Raw genomic sequence first — 20,008 nt, forward strand, 5'->3', positions numbered from 1 at the left:
TTCTTGTTGTTGTCTCGTGCCTGTGCATCACTTTTTTTTTTGCTGCAGGCTCTCTAGGTACTAATTAAAGTCAGCATTAGATATTTTCAGAACAGATATTACTCTAACACATCTTCTGTAACTAAATCAAAAAGATCTCTGTTAAAATATGAAGTAAAAACAGAGTGACTGCACTGTATTTAATCAATATTTTTTTCTGTCATTTTCTGACTTGACAGGTGCCTGCTGAAGAGCAGAAAATGATCAACTCCACAGCATGAAAATAATTTGAGTCCACCGTAAAAAATAAACTAAATTTTAAAAAAATTAGATATCAGATAATCTCTTTAAATTTATCTCCAGAAATATTTCAAATTAAATATTTTGTTTAATCCTCATTGGTAAAGTTAAACTAGGCACATGATTCAGTTCTCTCAATGGGTTTCTGAGACTTTGTCTGTGGTAGACATGAAGATAATATATAGAAAAAGCTGTTTTTCCTGTTTGTTAACCTTGTTAAAATTGATGTTGTTGAGTTAATACTCTCAACTTTTGTCACAGATAAGTAAAAAATACACAGCTCCACCACACAGGTCATGTAGAATATGAGTCTATCATAAGATAAGGTAAGAAAAGCTTTATTAGTCCCACACGTGGGAAATAGCAGTTTGAATCTCTCTTTGGTGTGTAAATATTCTTAAAAGGGCGTGAGTTTAAATTAAATGTATTCTTCTCTTACAAATTACAATGTGTGTATATATCCTAAAATGATTTAAAATGACATAATCTAGTCTATTAAGATAACTGTTTGAATTTTTCCCACTCCATTCCTCTCATAGTTATTTTATTGGCTTCTTTTGATATTTTTCCTTAAGATCTGTTAATCATAGTTTGTGTGCTGGGTTAGGATTATTTGATTCTTTGTTGTAGAAAGTATGGCATTCCTATTTTGTTGCAACTTGGACAAATTAACTTCTGATAAATAAAGTGCTTCCTAAACCCAGTTTGAGTTATTTATTTATTTATATATATAAATAAATAAATGCTGTGTAAGAGAATAGTTGTGAGCTGTAAAAACTGTTAATTAGTTCCAACTTAAAAAAGGCAACGCTTTACAAGCATTTTTAGCAAGTTTGGTAACCCAATTAGTATTTTGAGTTGAAAAAATATAATATTGTGCATTTCACTGTTCACTAAAACATTAAGTAGTCAATGTCAAACACCCAAGAAATAAATTAAAAACATCAAAATATAAGAATATTAATTAAATATATAAGTCTTAAGTTTTTCTTTAAATACTTTTTAGTCCATGTTTTAAAACTATAAACTGCTTTAAATAATTCGCAATATCATCTAATGCTAACTAATTATTAAATCTAAAACATAAATGAGAAGTCAACAAAATTTGACATCACTGACACAGAACAAATATTCCAAAGATTGAAAAAAAAGGCTGGCAACACCTGTTTCCACTCCAACTCTGAGAGAAATTGAATTTTTTTTTAATGCTTTGAAAGTATTTTATGATTAAAAAAAACTCCATTATCATAACTATATCTCTAACTAATAGAATTAAGGTTGAAAATCTGCATTATTGTAATATGTTTGTGACTGTAAAACTTCACAATAGTGTGTTTTAGTGTGTATAAAACATAATATGACTTTGAAACAATTTACACACCAGAAATTATGAACTTCAGCTTAATATAAAACCTTCACATTAAAAACTAGTACAATCCCACTGATAAAGCTCTGACAACGGCATAGCATTCTTTTTTTTTTCTTTTTTTTTTGTTGTTGTCCCATTCGGATCTTTAGCCATCAGAATTGTTGTCTGAAGGCCAAGAAAGATGCCAAGTGGATTTACTTTACCAAGTGGATCATCATGTCCTTTCCATATTGGTCCTTGACCTTGATTGACCTTTATTGTAATTATGTATTTATTTTATTTTATTTTCGGTTGTTACAGACGGGACAGACATGACCGGGGGATAGGACAGGGAGAAAGAATGAAAGAAAAATAGAGGGGAGAAGAGATGGTGAGAAAGGGGGTAAAAAAGAAGGAAAAACAAACAAAACACCTGGATCACCTGTATGGAGAAAAAAAAACAGAAGAGAAAACAAACAAAAAAGAGCAAAATAATAAATACAACACCATCACAATAAACTTGCTAACAGTAGATAACAGTAGATACTAAATATTAAATGTTATTGTGCAGCACGCAAGATAGACAGCACACAATGTGCTTTGAGGTAGCAGCACCACCAGAAAGGTGCAGTTTGTGTCTGTGTACACCTGTGTGCACACCTGTGTGGATCAGCATGCTTGTATTCCAAAGGTTTCTCCATGTAACAATCTGCTAGGGAGTGTGGGGAGCCATAGCCCTGTCCACCAGGGTATGAAGCAGGTATGGAGGAGATCCAGGCCCCAGACATCCAGAGGCCCCAGAGTACAAGGACCCGAGGAGGACCACCAAAGGGGGGGGAACCGTGCCACCCTCCTGGGAAGAGCTGAGTAGAGCCCCAAACGAGAGGTCACCTGAGGCCCAGAGGCCTGAGGGCATCCCACCCCCTGGAAGGGGCCCAGCCGGGCCACAGGCGCCAGGCCCCGCCAATCGGCCACCAGGAGTGAGCCGGTACATACATGAGCGCCCAGCCCCAGACACCAAGAACCATCAACACACCAACATCTGAGGCAATCAGCCACCGGCAGGGAGTGTGGTGAGGGGAGATAGGCCTCCGTACTTTGGAGGGCCTGAGATGTTCCCAGAGAGGTGGAGTCTAAGACCCAACCTGACATATAGACACAGACGAACAGGCGCACGCAGACACAAACGTGCTTTCCCACCCCCATATACACAACCAAATACTCGACACTCACCTGACGTGTAGACAGACACAAATAGACACTGCACAGACAGTCGCACTCCCCAAACATACTCTATATCCCAGGTCCAGGTACCCCCGCCCCCAGAGGAGCAAGCCGTACCTAGACCCAGGAGATGTAACCCTTCTCTCTGGGGTGGAGGCAAGCAGACCGCCTCCTTATCTGCAGTAGCAGGGAGGCCCCGCATCCCAGACCCCAGTCTGACGGCCAGCACCTCCTCCCAGCCCCCTGGCAGCACATTTCAAAACAAATACATACGAACAAACAAAATTAAAATTACACAAAACAATTACACATTATTGAGGCAGTCTGTAGGCCTTTGAGTTTAGTTTTAAAAACATTTAAAGACAACAGTTCAGTCAGTTTCCAGTCTTTCTGTAACAGGTTCCACGAAGAAGGCGCAGAGTGGACAAAGGCTTTCTTACCCAGCTCTGTGCGGACAAGGGGAACAGACAGCAGCAACTTATCATTTGAACGCAAGGAGTAAGAACCACTATTTGTCCTTGTGACCAAAGTACAAATATAAGGAGGCAGCAATCCAAGCATAGCTAATGTTCTTCTCTACACACAACTCTTGGCCTCCAGGGCATAAAACTTTGGACTTATAACCAAAATAATACCTATATGAGACACAGTTTATGATTCTAATGTTAGAGATCCTGCAACTGGCGTTTGGGCTGTGCAGGGGTCTCTCTCTTCTGGAAGATGATTGAATAAAAAGAAATATAAATGTTTTAATACACTATGAGTCGGTTTTCTCTGTTCTATCATGGGGACAAAAAAATCGGGGTTTAATACCTGTCACTTCGGGCCTTAACTAGAACTGTGCCTGTGGTCTTCCATTTCCTCACTATGTTCCTCACAGTGGAAACTGACAGCTTAAATCTCTGAGATAGCTTTTTGTACACTTCCCCTAAACCATGATGTTGAACAATCCTTGTTTTCAGGTCATTTGAGTTGTTTTGAGGCTCCCATGTTGCCACTCTTCAGAGAAGATGCAAAGAGGAGAAAAACTTGCAATTGGCCGCCATAAATACTCTCTCTCATGATTGGATTCACCAAACAAACTTTGTGTTCCAATAATCGGTGCTAAAGGTATTTAAATCAATAAAACAATAAGGGTGCCCAAATTTATGCACCTGCCTAATTTTGTTTAAGTACCTATATTGCACACTTTCTGTAAATCCTAAAAACTTCATTTCACTTCTCAAATATCATTGTGTTATTATGCTGTGTGATATATTTAACTGAAATTGCTGATTCAATGTCATGATCGCTGTGTGGCAGGCAGGATGAGGACCCAAAATGCAAACTCACGGACTCAGGGGATAAACTCAAAACCACAGCTTTAATGCTGGAAGGCAGATCACAGGAAATACAAAACTTAAACTGGGAACAATAAACTAACACTCGCAGAGAGACACAGGGAAATCCACGCAGCATGAGGGAGAACGCGACACAGAACTGAGGGAGACACAGACATAAATACACCGAGGGTTAACGAGGGAAGTGGGAGCACATGGGGAACACAGGTGACACTGATAATCATAACGAGACAGGGCAGGGTGAACATAACATGACGTATACAGGCGCGGGAGTCCCAAAGTAAAACAGGAAGTACAGAGGTTCAAACAGGAGGAGAGAGAGCACAGACATAACGGGCTGGGGAAAACATAGAATGAAATACAAGGAGGGGAGACGAGGGCTCACAGATACATAGAGGGGCACACAGGGGATAAAAGTCACAAGGGGAAAACACATAAGGAACAACGTAACAGATCAACCCAGGAAGCATGGCCTAAATAAGGAAAAAAATAAAAAAAATACATGAAAACTAAGAATACTGGGCCAACATGGCACAGGACCATGACATTCGAACAACCAAAGATTTATGAAGAAAAATCATGGAAGTGATCAGGGATGCCCAAACCTTTGCATACCACTGTATGTGACTGCTAAAAATACTGTAGGTTAGATCAGATGCTGATGTACATTCATTTTGCAGATCTGCCCTTGGTTCACTCTTTGTTGTGTTGAATGCTTCATCCACTTTACAAGTAGTTATAATATGTTAGTTCATTATCTGTTTATTTAAAACACCTTTCATGGCTTTGTCCTTAAAAATAAGCAATTTGACAGAAATCACACTATGAATGATGAATCTCACATTTCATCTCAAAATATAAAGAACTCTGAAAAAGTCTTGAGCTATGTGTCATTTTTTAAAATACTTTATTAGGAATAGGTGCAATGATTTATGGAAAAATGAACAAACATACAAACAAAAGTATAAATTCAGTATATGAGGCAAAAAGAGAGTCTGTATAATTCTAACAAGCTTGAAAGTGAACATTCGGTATGATCGTCTTTAACAAAGACTCTTGGGCAGCTTTCTTGTCATTTTTTTTATGAGGTTTTATAAGGATGTTAAAAGCTGATTTTTCTGTTCTCTGTGAAGATATTACACAGAGACTATAGACCATAAACTATAGACAGTTTTTTAGGCACACTGCACATGATGCTAAGATATTCTGAGATGTAAGTTTTCAGCTCATAGCTCTTTGGGAATAAGAAGAAACACTTTGAAAGACTTTCTAAAAGCCTGGAGAGTTATTGATAAAGACTAGTTAAAAATTAAAACAAAGTCTGGCTCTTTGAAAAGAAAATATAAAGAAATAAGAATAAGGGGCGATTCAAGAATTTAACACAATATTGAAATTTCCTCCTAACTTTGAACTGTGTATCTGTCTCTTGTATAATTTTGTATTGTATAATAGAGTAGCTATTGTTCTTTACATTATTTACAAGGACAGTTCACCCTGCAAATTCACCCCAGGGTGAGACCATGCATGTTAGTTAGACCATGTTAGTTTGATCAGCTTGCATCCTTAATATACTTGCTACTTATTCTAAACAATATATAAAATACTTCATGGGTATGACATATGGCTAAGAAACCACCTGCGAGCAATATTTTCAAATTGTTGAAGAAAACACAAACTAATTCAAGGATGAGAAAAAGTGAGATGAGAAAAATTAACCCCAGCAAGAAACATGAAGAGCAGATGCTGCAACAACGCAGGATATAATCCAAGCAGCAATGATCCTCCTGTGAGTAGGAAAAACTCCACCTGCTGATGTGACTGTCCAGCGTTTGGCTTGAAAATATTCTCAAAAGAAGTGTTAGCTTTATGTGACTATGCCACGAGGAAAGCATGAATCAAGCTTTATGCTATAACTGCCTGTAGAACAGCTGAAGCTGTTCTTAGATTTTACTGGTCTGTGTACAATCATACAAATTTAGCATTGCCAGCAGATTGTTGTCAGGTTTGTTCCTGGTCGGTGCTGGTCTGCAGTGTAATGAAAAGTCAAACTATTATTATTTTGAATAACTTTTATATAAGTATGAGTAAAATAGCTGTAATCTTTTAATATACAGTGGCTTGCAAAAGTATTCGGCCCATTTGAACTTTCCCACATTTTGTCACATTACAGCCACAAACATGAATCAATTTTATTGGAATTCCACGTGAAACATGCAGTAGAACCGTAGGCCCATATATTTTAAATTCCCTCGTTCAAGACCATGATGACTTAAAACCACAGCTCTATGTAAAGATTTGACTTAATTTTGTGAAAAACGAACAACACAAAAACAGTAACATACCATCTGTACATCAGCTCAATAATTTGCTGTAGGCAAAGGCCAAGACTTACTGTTTGCCACCCAAAGCATTTTTCTTGCAGCATATCTGTCAAAAATGTCCATCAGGATTATTTTTAAATGGATTGCTTTTTCTGGTAACTCACATTTACAATCACAGACAAAAGACAAACAAATTATTAAATTTGTGTGATTTTCCAGTTTGAACGCACAGAGGTACAGTGCTCAGCACTGTTGACTGTGAGGTTCCTTGTTCAAATCACCTGATTTAATTATATGGTTTTTCCCTCTTTCTACAGTCTAAAGAAGTTAGATTGTGGTTCGTAATTGGACATGATGTGGTTGTGAACATATAGTTGTCTGTGCTGCAACGTGTCTAGTTCCCATGGCTGCAAAACAAGCTGGCATCATCATTCCTCCACCACCCTGTTGACAAGTGATATGCTGTGTTTATTTATTTGTTCCTCAACATGGTGCTGTGCATTAAGGCCAAACATTTCCACTTTGGTATTTTCTGTTGAAACTTTAAAACTTAATCTGCACTGGAATTTAGAAAGGAGGAGGAGACTTTCACCTGGCAACTAACAACTAACCAAACATACCATATTTGTTCAGTCTTTCTCTAATTGTACTCATAAACCTTAACATGTACAGTAACATGCTAAATGATACCTGTAGATTTGTATAGCTCTTTATTTTATTTACTCTTTATCATGTAGTTTCTCTGAGCACTTATTCGAGAGAAGTCCGAAATACATTCTTATTACTGTTTGTTTTGACTTTTAAGCTACCCTACCAGGATATTTTCATTCAAATGCTAAGACAAAATGTCAATATCTATGAATGTGGAGACTCAAAAGACTAGTTAGGTAATAGTTGCCGATGGATTTATGAAACTTGATAGAAACTTGGACGTTTGCAATAGGTGAATTGGTGAACTACCGAGGTTGCGCCCAAATGCTTAAAACTGTTAGCTGGTCAGTGTTTTCAGGTGTGCTTGTACTACCTGTATGGTGCGGAGTGCTGACTAAGTCATGTTAAACCCATTAAAGCGTCGAGCTCAAATATCTTTTCATTTTTGTGCACTGTTCTCTTGTCGGCACACATTTTCTGTTTATTGAAGCCTTTTGTGAATAATTTTGATCATGTAAAAACTGGGAATTGGTCCCTATTGACAATACTCTTATTTTTTGCATATGTCATTTAGGAAAGGTAATTGGTCACTGAACTTTTTGCAACTATGTGTATTTCTAAATTTTGTGGAAAATGCCTGGAGCAAGCCCTCATAATCAGGCTTTGATAGGGAACTAGGACAAGGTCATCCACAGTGGTGACTGTATAAACTGATCCCCCCTTTCCTTGGGTTTTAAGCACTTTAAAGACTACTGGACTCCAAATATCTTGAATTTTGTAATGGTCTCTAATGCCAACCCTTTAAGGTAAACAGTCTTGCAGGGGTACTTACATGATTCCTTACATGCTGATCAGCGTGTTAGCTGCAGTGTTTTAGTGACACCTTTAAAACCTATGGCGTAACTGGGTCTGGTGTTCCACAATCCAGTCATGAGTGCTGCCGCCCACAGGCTCATGAATCCTTCGTAACAGGCAATTGATCTAAAAATCAAGAAAAATGGTGACTTATCAGTCGACTGATGTGGTAACCTGTGGTAGAAAACAGAGACAGTCTCTTTTCTCTGTGGAAGGAAGGGTGCATAGTACACTGTGCACAGTGTGATTAAATTGCTCACACTGACCATTACCAACTGGATGGTGAGGGAGCACGGTGGCCAATGGCGTGTCCGGCGGGGTGGCCTGGGGGGGCACAGGCCACCCCCCCAACCAGACTGGCCACCCCAGGTGCCACCCCAAAGGCAAAACAATAAACTTCAATCAAATATCAAATGTCCGATTATGTTTTCACGGTGAAGCTCAGATATCCGAGTGTAAGTGAATGCAGCATTGGCTTCTGCGCTATGAATGCAGCATTGGCTTCTGCGCTATGCGCATCACGTTAGCAAAGGTAGGAGAGCCAAGCGCGAAAGACGTCACTGCAGGAAACAATTTTTCGGTGAAAGAAAATGAGGACAGAATAAATGTCCCGGTAAGTAATATCAAGTTTGTTGAGTTTAGTAAACTTCGGCGAAATTAGAATACCAAGGAAAAAAATAACACTTAAAGAATTATTGCAGCTGTGGAATATTTCAGACAGTATGCTACTGAGGGCAGCTAACATAAGAGTTATGAGTTATAAGATATAATCTAAGTCGTAACATTGCTGTATGGAGCTGCAGATTTGGTTGCAGGTTAACATAGCTGGACTGGCCATCGGGCATATCCCCAGTGACTTATTTTTTATTTTTTTTGTAATGGCATGAACAATGAGAGGTGGTGGATTGGCCAGATGCAGGTCGATGTGTAAAAATAACTCCGTTGTTTGGTGGTGGCTATGGCGGGGCTTCCACAGAGGCCAGCAGGTGGATGAGTGAAGGGGAGGCAGGAGGAGAGCCCCGAGGCAGCCGCCAGTCCGAGTGTCAGGTGAACTGAACTTCAGGTAAGAAGTTATGACCTGCAGTCTATCTGGGTCAGATATAAACCAAGTTTAGGTGGAGTTTATTTTCATGTTGCTGACTTTTTACTGTCAGTTGCAATAACTCGTACTGCGTTCTAGCCAGCTTGACGGAGTTTATATACAGCTGGGTGGGTGCTATGAGGTTACTGATAGTGAACTTTATTTTATTCATAAGGTTAGTTAGTAGAGTTGCCAACGGCTCCTTAAAAAAATGGAATGGTCCCTCATTCAGAGAAAATATTACACGTTTCGTATTGAGCTGAGAAGAGATGCAGTTTGTCCCGGACTTTAGCTAGAATGGAAAAAAGACACAAAGCTGGATTTATTCTGTCTTTATGCTGCACAGCTGCCTCTTCTCTCATTCTCTCCCCCTCCCTCTCCTGTTGCTACTTCAATCATGAAACTGATCAATGATCAGCTGATCGGCTTTTCTCTCTCATTTATTTATCGCTCACTTTGTGCCAGAAAGAGGAAACCAGCGGATGTCGCGCTAAACAACAGCAGCACGTTTAAGCTTGATCAGCTGTTGTTAGAATTTATTTAATATTAATTTCTAGTATCAGCTGATGTTTGCTGGAGCCACAGCTGCAAAAAAGCTGCTGGTCATGATGTCTGTTTAGATATGTGGTGAGAGGGAAACATGAAGATGAAACCAGGAGATGTCCTTACTGAACCATCAGAGCTGAACAGGTGATGGAGAAACAGGTTTACCTTTTAGGTGACATGGATGAGTTGAAGGGAAGTTATGAACTGTTTCTGAGAGACAAATAACACCAGGATCCTTTTCTAAGTAGCTGACAGCTGGTAACTGTGCAGGGGCGGATCTAGCAAAGTTTTGCCAGGGGGCCAGGTAGGGCATTAACAGGGAAAGGTGGGCACAAAGAAATACTTTTCTTTCTTATTCTCATTTAAAATATCTCGCTTTTATTAAATAATTATCTAAATCGTACAACCAAAGTTTTTATCTGACGTAAAATGTATAGAAATCATACATATACCAACAAGACTGTACATCACTGTCACAACAGGGTTTGTTTTCATTCAAAGTCTCTATGGCTTTAATACCTGGTGGGCCAATCTGTAGTGAAAATGCCCAATTTTTTTGTCCCAGTCCAGCCCTGCAGGTTAATACTGGCAGTGTCACCATGCCAGCTGACTGTATTTCATCATCAGCCAGTGTTGTTCTTTATCAATATTACCAAAGTTTACCATAAGGCAGCATAGAAAGTATTTACTTGCTTTCAGGTTTTATTCAAATGTTCGTCTTTTCAGTTGTTTCTCCACTTTTTTCCTGTTTCAAAATCAAACACCAGTTTGTGAGAAGATTATCTTCTTTTTTTAACAGGCAGAGAAAGTTTTGCATTGGCATTGGCTAATTTGTCAATTGTTTGTTACAAATGTTCGTATTTTAATATTCAAAAATGTTTTTGCCCAAAACATATGTGCACTATATGTCAGTAAAAATACTATGCAAATATTGATGTCCTTGAATGCTGAGTAAACACTGACAAAGCACTGATTGCATCTCTTGTACTTTATCAACGCAGTATCTAAAAACTTTGCACCGTAGTGGTTAAAATCTCATTCTAATAATAGTTAAAAGTGCATTTGGTTATTAGGTTTATAGGATTATTGAATTATGGTTAAGGGTTGGTAGAATTTTTTTTTAAACATTATCTGCCACCCTTCTCCAAATCTGTGCCCCTACCTGGCCCCCCCAACAAAAATTTTCTAGACACGCCACTGTCTTTAAGAAGCCATTCGACAGTGGTGCTTTCATTAACAATGCCAAATGTCTAATAGTATAAGAATTTAAAAAATTGCACATGAGTGGCACTCATCAGTACCATTAGATGCCACAGCGGATGCCATGCTGAGGAGAGTGCTTTGTAGCAGTCTTTTTGTTTATTCTCTGCCTATTTGATTATTCAGGCTGATTTCTTTCACAAAGAACTGGTTAACACCAGGTTGGTTACTCAATATAGTTTTCACAGACCAATTAGTTTTGTTACAGACACGTGATGCTCCATCAGCAGCAATTTCAGACTGTAATCCTATTGATTCACTGGGTAAAACATCACTCCTTGCCCAAGAAAATGAATGAGGACCAGCACTGAGTTCCTCCGTGGAATAGATAAGGATTTTGAATGTTCAGCTATGCCCTTTTTTTCTCATTGAAATCTGGCTTAGTGAAACCAATCGCATTAAATATACTAAGCTAGGCTTTCACCTAAACCAAACAGATGTTTTAATAACTGAAAACAAAGCCACAAATGAGCCAGCATGAACGACAGACCCATGGAAGTGATTTCAAACAAGGTAAATGGTTTGGTTTCTGATTTATTATTTGGTTCATATCATGCCAAGTTCCAAGAAAAAACAAAAAATCTGGATCGTGGTCAAAATAGTAGAGAAATTAAGTTGTGAGGGGAAAAAAGAACTGCTTCTTATTTTCCCTCACAACTTAATTTCTCTATCTACTAGTCTGTTTTAACACTAATGTAGTATTTTTGAAGCTGCATCTGGCAATCTTTATAAACTGACAGTGTGACATGTTGCATCATATTTTATCTGACTCATCCAAGGTAGCAGCAAAGCTGTAGGAGATTGAATGGCATTTTTTTTGTACTGTTAGAAGATAATGGTAAATGGCCTGCATTTGTATAGCGCTTTTCTAGTCCATAGGACCCCAAAGCGCTTTACACTACATTCAGTCATTCACCCATTCACACACACATTCACACACTGGCGATAGCAAGCTACATTGTAGCCACAGCTGCCCTGGGGCGCACTGACAGAGGCGAGGCTGCCGGACACAGGCGCCACCGGGCCCTCTGACCACCACCAGTAGGCAAACACGGGGTTAGTATCTTGCCCAAGGAGATTTGGCATGCAGCCAGGATGCAGCCTGGGATCGAACCACCGACCTTCTGATTAGTGGCTGACCTGCTCTGCCACCTGAGCTACAGCCACCTGTTAGAAGATAATAGCAAACTTAACTTCTCAAGTGGTCCTCACGCGTGGTAGGAGACAGTTGGCTTCAGAGGAATTGTCACAGCTAGCTGGTAAATTAATTAATTACATTAATTTCTTCTAACAAAATAACGGGTCACTTTAGTAACATCAGAGATTCACAGTCTCTCTGGCACAGAATCAAAACCCTCACAAGCTACCCCACCACAGATCTGTTAGAGTGAGATCACATTGCTTAACAGCCTTAGGGACACAGTTGACATCAAAAGCTTTGTGGGCATTTTGCACAAATGCACAATGACAGGGGCAATGTCAGGAAGTACAAATAAAATATTTGTAAAATATGCCCCTCCACAATCGAATTCCAAGAAAAAAATGCCTATTTTAATCAGCAGATTTTATAATGACTGAGTAAAAACTTTTCAGTTAAAATTCAGTTCACAAGGAAAATGTGTATAACTAAAGCTAGGCTTTGGGTCACAAGATAGAACAATGAGTTAAACATATAGTGAAACGCTTATACTGTGTTCATTTTCATATAAGGAAGTAAACATATGTGCTTCATATAATATGTAACGGCTCATTTGAAAATGCTAACTGAACTCAGGACCTTCTTGCTTTGAGGCAACAGTGCTAGCCACCACACCACCATGCTGCCCAAAATGAATACATACTGTAGATTTTATTTTTTGTAATTAAAGGCCTATGGGCTTATGAGAAATAGAAGAAAATATTGTTCATGTCAAAAGCACTGCACCCATCTCTCAAACTAACTAAATATAATTGCATTTATTTTCTGCTGACTAATCTTGCAAACTTTCACATTAAATATCATGTAATTTCTAGAAACAGATGGAAGAGAGGAACAGATTCTTTAACCACTAAACAACTTTTACCTTTAACCACTAAACAACTTTTACCTTTAACCACTATACAACTTTTAATACATTTACAGCTGCAGTTTTTAACTTTGTGCAAATTCGGTCTGTGTACATTGTATGAATATTACTGAAGTTTGAGTTGTGTGTACTTTTTAAAATCAGTTATTTTTATGGCCCAAGACCCAGGCTGTGACATTAAATCAAGATAATCAAATTAGAATTAACCTAATTTGATGACTTAAGGACCTCTGGCTGAATCGTGTCGTTTGTGCAAGGCTACCACCTAAAGTTGAGCTGACTGGTTAACATAACTGACGGATGTTGTTGGGCTAAACTCACTTAAAGGAGCAAGACCACACAGCTACAGTTACCTTGTTGCTCTAACCCCTGAACTCACCTTGTAGTGGGATGTTAAACTAAAAGCCCAGAGGAGCCAAAACCAGCCAACAAAACGGTCCAGTCTGGCAGGCTGAGTGGCTGTGTAAAGTGAAAGAAACACAAAAAGTCTACGTTTTCAATAAATTCCAGTATTACCAGACAGGAATGGGACAATATGAAAAAGGAGTTATCTATCTGGAAAAATTGTCCACATCATACAAATGTAAAATATATTATTTCTCAAATATTATACATAGGAAGGTGTGCCTGATAAGACCCAGTGTGATCTGAGAATTTATTGTGCATGTAATGAGACATAATACTGTTGGGATTCGTTGCTTTTTGTGGGACATGTTAGGGTGTTAATCGTCTGATTTATAAACAGATTATTTATTCTTAATTAATGTTTTCTAAATATTAGATCGCACCCATTTAAGTAAAATAAATTAGACAGCCTGCCTTAGAGGACAAATAATGCTTTTTAATGTCAGGTTTTCTAGCTCTCCTTAAAAGAATAATTTGTTTTTTTTCTTAAAATTAAGATCTTCACTAATATAGTTTTTCCTGTTGTAACAGAGTCATAAATAACATTGTTATAATTACACAAAATGTGTTCTAAACCCCCAAACTTCTCCTTTTATACCTGACTTTTAGGACCTCCAAGCCTGTAGTTGTGTTCATTATCAGTTAGAGCCCCTCCTCATTCTTTTCTTCTTCTTTGGTGCAATACTATAAATACAGTGTACCCCTTTTGCCTCTCCCCTTTTTCTACAATTCCCCTGTGGGAGAGGAGCTGGAGTGGGCAAATTATTTACTTGGAGGTCTTTCTTTCTTTTACCTTTTTTATCAGACACAACGCAGAATCACACCGGTTACACTTGGTGCCGCTGACCCGTCACATCGCCAATCCGCGATCCACCCCTCCTCCTTCTGCTGCCGCTGTTTTCCCGCCTCCTCTCTGCAGCTGTGTGCCAGAATCCTGTGCCCTGCGCTTTGACTCACAGGTTTTTATATCGCGTGTGTGATCGATGCCCCGTAATTTGGCTTGCAGGCATCTCTGTCACGTGTGAACTTAAAGGGCAAATACGTAGGTGATAATTTCTGTCACTGTTTCATATTGTTGCCTCAAATTATACAGGCACGGATTGTAATTTTTTTTTCTCTATTGATATTGGCTTTTACAGCCTGTTTTAATTGAGAGGAGAAAACAACATTTTATTTTCTATGGTGTTTTGATTCTTTGATGTTTTTTTTTCTTCTCCCCACATTTCATTGTTTTGTGAAGTTTTGCATAATTGTGTGTGGGGGTTAGGCTCGTTTTTTTGCTGTTGAACAGTGATATCTCACTTGGGCCAACATGTTAAGTGAGGAAACTGTGGATAGCGCTTTGCCTGATCTGTTCTCTGCGGGGAGTAATATGACCTTTGGTTTGGGGAGGGGTCATCAGATTGCTCCAAAGTTTTTTGGGAGGGGTAGGCCAGTAGTCCCGGGTATTGGTGCCCACACTGTAGACCAGCCAGTGATGCACTCACCATTAATGCCAGCAGCTAGCTCCACACCAGCTGCTTGCGAACGCCAAACACACACCCAGGCTGTCACTAGTGACATGTTGAGCAGCTTGATCACTGACTTAGCAAAGCAAATTGGGGAAAATATCACATCCTCTCTTAACTCTATGCACCAGCCAGCCCCCACCCAGCCACAGTCTCCCCAGAATGTGCCCTCGAGCTGCAATGACCAGTCCCAGCTGAAGGTTGTTGTTCAGTCAGACACCAAAGCTCCACCATACTTCAAGGGTGACAACACAGATCTATTTCCCATCGGTGAATGGGAGGACATGATGAGATGTTATCTGCACAGAATCAGCTGTGACACAGATGAAGAAATGTTTGCCATATTAATGTCTAGACTAACTGGCAAAGCCAGAGATGTGGTCAAGGTGTCACTTCGTTGCCGCCCTGAGTTGAATCGGAATGATCCTATTACTGCTGTGTTTGACATACTGAGGTCTAACTTCAGCGACTTGACATATTCCAGCCTGCCCATGAAAGATTTCTACAGTACTGTGCCACGTCCAGGTGAGAACGCCATGGATTACTGGATCCGGTTGAACAAGTCTATTGATGCTGCTGATGAGTGTCTCCGCAGGCGCGGCAAGATGGTAGAGGACCCCAGTAGTGAGGTTGTTTCGATGTTCATTAATCACTGTCCTGACCACAGTCTTACGTTGTCTTTTCAACTGAAGGCCCCTGAGGAGTGGACTGCAGCTGAGGTTCAGAGCCGTCTGGACAACTATGTGAGGAAAATGAGACAGTCTAGTGTTTTGTCTCATAATACAGCAAGTCTGTCCATCCCGCATCAGAGCCCTGTCGCTGTTAACAGCCAGCCCCACTCCAGCGGTGCTCAAGCAGTCCCAGTAACACATGAGCCAGCCTCATATCCTATGCCCTCTGTTCCCTCTGCAGCCACATGTCAGCCTCTCTCTTCTGATGGCATGGTAAGTGTGCAGCAGCCCTCTGCTTGTCCTCCTTTGACTCTACATGTCATGCCCCCATCTTTGCCAGTTTCTGGCCCTCCTCCAGCTGAGCCAGGTGTTCAACAGATGGTAGCACTGTTTGACAAGGTTCTGTCCATGTGCACTGCATCACTAGCCACTGGTCCTAGGTGCCCACAACCCACAGGTCATTCCCATGGGCACCGCAATGCTCATCGTGCTTCGTGCAGAGTGTGTGGCTCACATGAACACACAACCCATGTGCATTGTAGGCTGTACAAGCTATGCCACAGCTGCTTTGACCCTGGACACATGAGGCGTGAATGCCCACAGTTGCACCAGAAACCAAGCGTTTCAGTCCCTCCTCCCACCGATGCTGCTTTAAACTAGCCAGCCCATGTAACGAGAGGGGTAGCATGGGCAGTGTTGATGAATCCCTCAGAAATGCAACAGACCCAGAAGCCATATATGTTAACTGCTGTAGTAGCCTCTCTGATGAGAAGACTGTTATTATGGGTTCACAAAGAGTTGGCAGGGCTAGTGAGTTGTTTTACACTCCAGTGTCGGTCAGTGGCCGGTGTTCCCTGACAAGCATGCTTGATTCAGGAAGTATGTCATGCACACTAAGTGAAGAGGCTGATAGCAAGCTAAGAGCCGCTGGTGTTGCTCTGATTCCGCAGCATATCCCTGAAAATGTGGTGCTGGTTGGTTGCGGTGGCCTTCTCACACAACCGAAATGCATCTATGATTTGGACATTGAAGTATATGGGACTAGGTTTCTTGTACCAACATTTGTGGTTCCTGGGCAAAAAGATGAGCTCATCGTGGGGAGCAATGTGATCCGGCCCATCATTCAGAAGATGAAGGCTGATACAAAGTACTGGGAGCTTATTAACTCCAATTACACTGGCACTGATTGTGAAGACTTCCTGCAGTTGCTGAGCTGTATCTCACGGTGGTCTGCTCCTGTGTTGCCAGATAAAGTAGGTACAGTCAGGTTGCGGAAGAGTGTCACTCTCCTGCCACAAAAAGAATATGTAGTTTGGGGAAAGCTGCCACCTTCTGCCCTCGTGTCTCCAGGAAGTACTGTCGTTGTGGAACCCACGTCAGCCCGTTCCACTCCAAAGAACATAATGGTGGGGCGCATTATAACACCCATGTGGGGAGATCGTTGGGTCCCTATGAAAGTCCTTAACCCAACAGAGAGCCCTGTGACACTTCGTCGCAATGCTAAGATTGCGGATGTCTTTCCTTGTATTGCTGTGGAGGACCTGCCCATCACTCAAGGTCTCTGCGAGACTCTGACTGACCAGCATACCAGTTTTCCCCCCTCATCAGACTCTGTGCCTGACTCTGCACAGCTACTCAAAGATGCTGGGTTGGCTGACATTGATATTGAGGGCTGTGAAGTGTCAGATGGGTGGAAGAGGAAATTGGTGGAGCTTGTGTTGACTTACCAAGATGTGTTCTCTAGAGACAAACTGGACTGTGGTGAGGTGAAAGACTTTGTCCATCGTATCCACCTCACTGACGACCGCCCTTTCAGGCTTCCCTATCGCAGAGTACCCCCGGCTCACTATCACAAGTTGCGAGAGGTGCTGTCGGACATGGAGATGAAAGGCATCATCAGTAAGTCCACCAGCGAATACGCCTCGCCACTGGTAATGGTTTGGAAGAAGTCAGGTGACTTGAGGATATGCACTGACTTCCGCTGGCTCAATGCCAAAACCATTAAGGATGCTCACCCACTGCCCCATCAGGCTGACTGTCTTGCTGCCCTTGGTGGGAATGCTTTCTTCAGCACCATGGACCTCACATCTGGGTTCTACAACGTTCCCCTCCATGAGTCTGACAGACGGTACACTGCTTTCACTACACCTCTTGGCCTGTATGAGTACAACAGACTTCCCCAGGGTCTATGCAACAGCCCAGCATCTTTCATGCGGATGATGCTCAGCATCTTTGGTGATTTGAACTTTTCCAGCCTCCTGTGTTATCTTGATGACCTGCTGGTGTTTGCGCCTTCAGAAGAGGAGGCCCTAAGACGTCTTGAGATTGTTTTCTCTCGCCTGAGGACCAGCAATCTGAAGCTGGCGCAGAAAAAATGTCACTTTCTCAGACGCTCTGTGAGGTTTTTGGGTCATGTCGTGGATGCTGGTGGTGTCTCGGTTGATCAGGATAAAGTGAGGGTTATCGCCAATTTTCAGAAGACTGACCTTATGGATGGTGACGGTTGCACCCCTTCTCAGAGGAAAGTGAGATCCTTCCTTGGCATGGTGATGTTTTACCAGCATTTTATTCCAGGGTGCTCTCGTATTGCGAAGCCACTCTTTGCTCTAACTGCCGGTCAGAAGAGGACTAAAGGCTGCCATGGGAGTCGGAAACCTGGAACTTTTCGCAAGCTCACCCCTCAAGATTGGACTCCTGCTTGTGAGAAAGCATTTGAGGGACTCAAAGGTGCACTCCTCAGCTGTGCGGTGCTGGCACATCCTGATTTTGAGAGGCCATTCATCCTTTCAACTGACGCTTCCATGGATGGGCTGGGTGCTGTCTTATCCCAGGTGCCAGCTGGTGAGGAGAGAGCAAGACCTATAGCCTTTGCTAGTAAGTCTCTCAGCCGCAGTCAGGCCAAATACCCAGCACACCGGCTCGAATTTTTGGCTCTGAAGTGGGCTGTGTGCGATAAGTTCAGCCACTGGCTCAAGGGTCATCGGTTCACTGTCTGGACTGATAACAATCCTCTCACATACATTCTGACTAAGCCAAAGCTGGATGCCTGTGAACAGCGTTGGGTCTCTAAGCTTGCACCATACTGCTTTGAGATCAAATATGTTCCTGGAAAGCTGAACATTGTGGCAGACACCCTGAGCAGGGAACCGTTTGTGAGGCCGTTGGCCCAGCGGCTCCTGTCGGAGCCCTACTTTGAGCTGCTAGAGCAAGTCAGTGGTGTGAAAGATGCCAGTGTCCAAGATGCCTTCCGTTTGACCTGTCAACCTCAATCGATACGCAGTGCTCCACCCTCTGCTGTGCTTGATGTGTCTCTGTCAACTGATGACGTGTCTTCTCTCATGTCTTCGCTCTGTGAGTGGGAGTCTGCTTCTCGCCAGCGTGCAACATCCCTCGCTGGTCACCTAACCTCCATCAGTCCACCTGACTGTGATGTTACTCATGCGCTGTCCCGTGCTGATCTCCTGTCTCATCAAACAGGGGATCCTGTGATCTCCAGAGTAGCCCGCTATGTTGAGCGTAAGCGCAGACCCTCCAGACGTGAGCGCTGTCATGAGAACCAACATACGTTGCGGCTCCTGAAACAATGGGATAAGCTCACATTCCTCAATGGTGTCCTCTACAGAGTCGTGAGGGACCCACTGACCAAACACAAGAGATTCCAGTTTGTGGTACCTGACTCCCTAAAACAAGTGGTGCTGTCTGGCATACACGACAATGCTGGTCATCAAGGTCAACCTCGCACACTCTCCTTGGCTCGTCAGCGTTTTTTCTGGTATGATATGGAGAAGGATGTGCGCGGTCATGTGAGAAATTGCCGCAGGTGTGTTCTCAGCAAGACCCCAGAGCCAGCAGCTAGGGCCCCGTTGGAAAGCATTAAGACCTGTGCTCCACTGGAACTTGTGTGCATTGACTTCTGGTCAGCTGAGGACAGCAACAACAAGTCTGTGGATGTCCTTGTGATTACTGACCACTTCACAAAATTAGCACATGCATTCCAATGCCAGGATCAGACAGCTAAGAGAGTCGCTAAAAAGCTCTGGGATGGATTCTTCTGTGTGTATGGCTTCCCTCAGCGCATTCACTCTGACCAGGGAGCTAGTTTTGAGAGTGAGCTGCTTGCAGAGCTTCTGGTTTTGGGTGGCGTTGCCAAATCCCACACTTCACCATACCACCCCATGGGTAATGGTACCACAGAGAGATTTAATCGCACCCTTGGAAACATGTTACGGTCCCTCCCCCCCAGATGTAAGCAGAAATGGCCGCAGATGATACAGTCCATGACGTTTGTGTATAACTGTACGGCACACGAGACCACCGGCTTTGCGCCATTCTACCTGATGTTTGGGAGGGTGCCAAGGTTGCCAGTTGACCTCATGTTTCGGGATGTCCTTCATGATGACACCATTTGTGACTATGATACCTATGTCAAGTCACTGATGGATGACCTGCGCTC

At 41.9% G+C, this 20,008-nt stretch overlaps 2 protein-coding genes across 4 annotated transcripts in view; both read left to right on the forward strand.

Annotated features, from left to right (window-relative positions):
- LOC309699222 (class I histocompatibility antigen, F10 alpha chain-like) overlaps window positions 1-20,008 on the forward strand; it is a 151,283-nt gene that overhangs the window by 29,594 nt on the left and 101,681 nt on the right. The window lies entirely within an intron of this gene.
- The window catches only part of LOC309699205 (class I histocompatibility antigen, F10 alpha chain-like), a 50,728-nt gene that overhangs the window by 14,422 nt on the left and 16,298 nt on the right, over window positions 1-20,008 (forward strand). Inside the window, exon 7 of one of the 2 annotated variants that reach the window (XM_082522127.1) lies at window positions 219-982. The exons of the other annotated variant lie outside the window; for it this stretch is intronic. The gene's annotated coding sequence lies outside the window, so the exon portion shown is untranslated. Of the gene's footprint in view, window positions 1-218; window positions 983-20,008 lie in introns of those variants that run through there. 2 annotated transcript variants of the gene reach the window in all.

Source organism: Aulonocara stuartgranti, assembly GCF_965226115.1.
Source record: "Aulonocara stuartgranti genome assembly, chromosome: 22".
NCBI lineage: Eukaryota > Metazoa > Chordata > Actinopteri > Cichliformes > Cichlidae > Aulonocara > Aulonocara stuartgranti.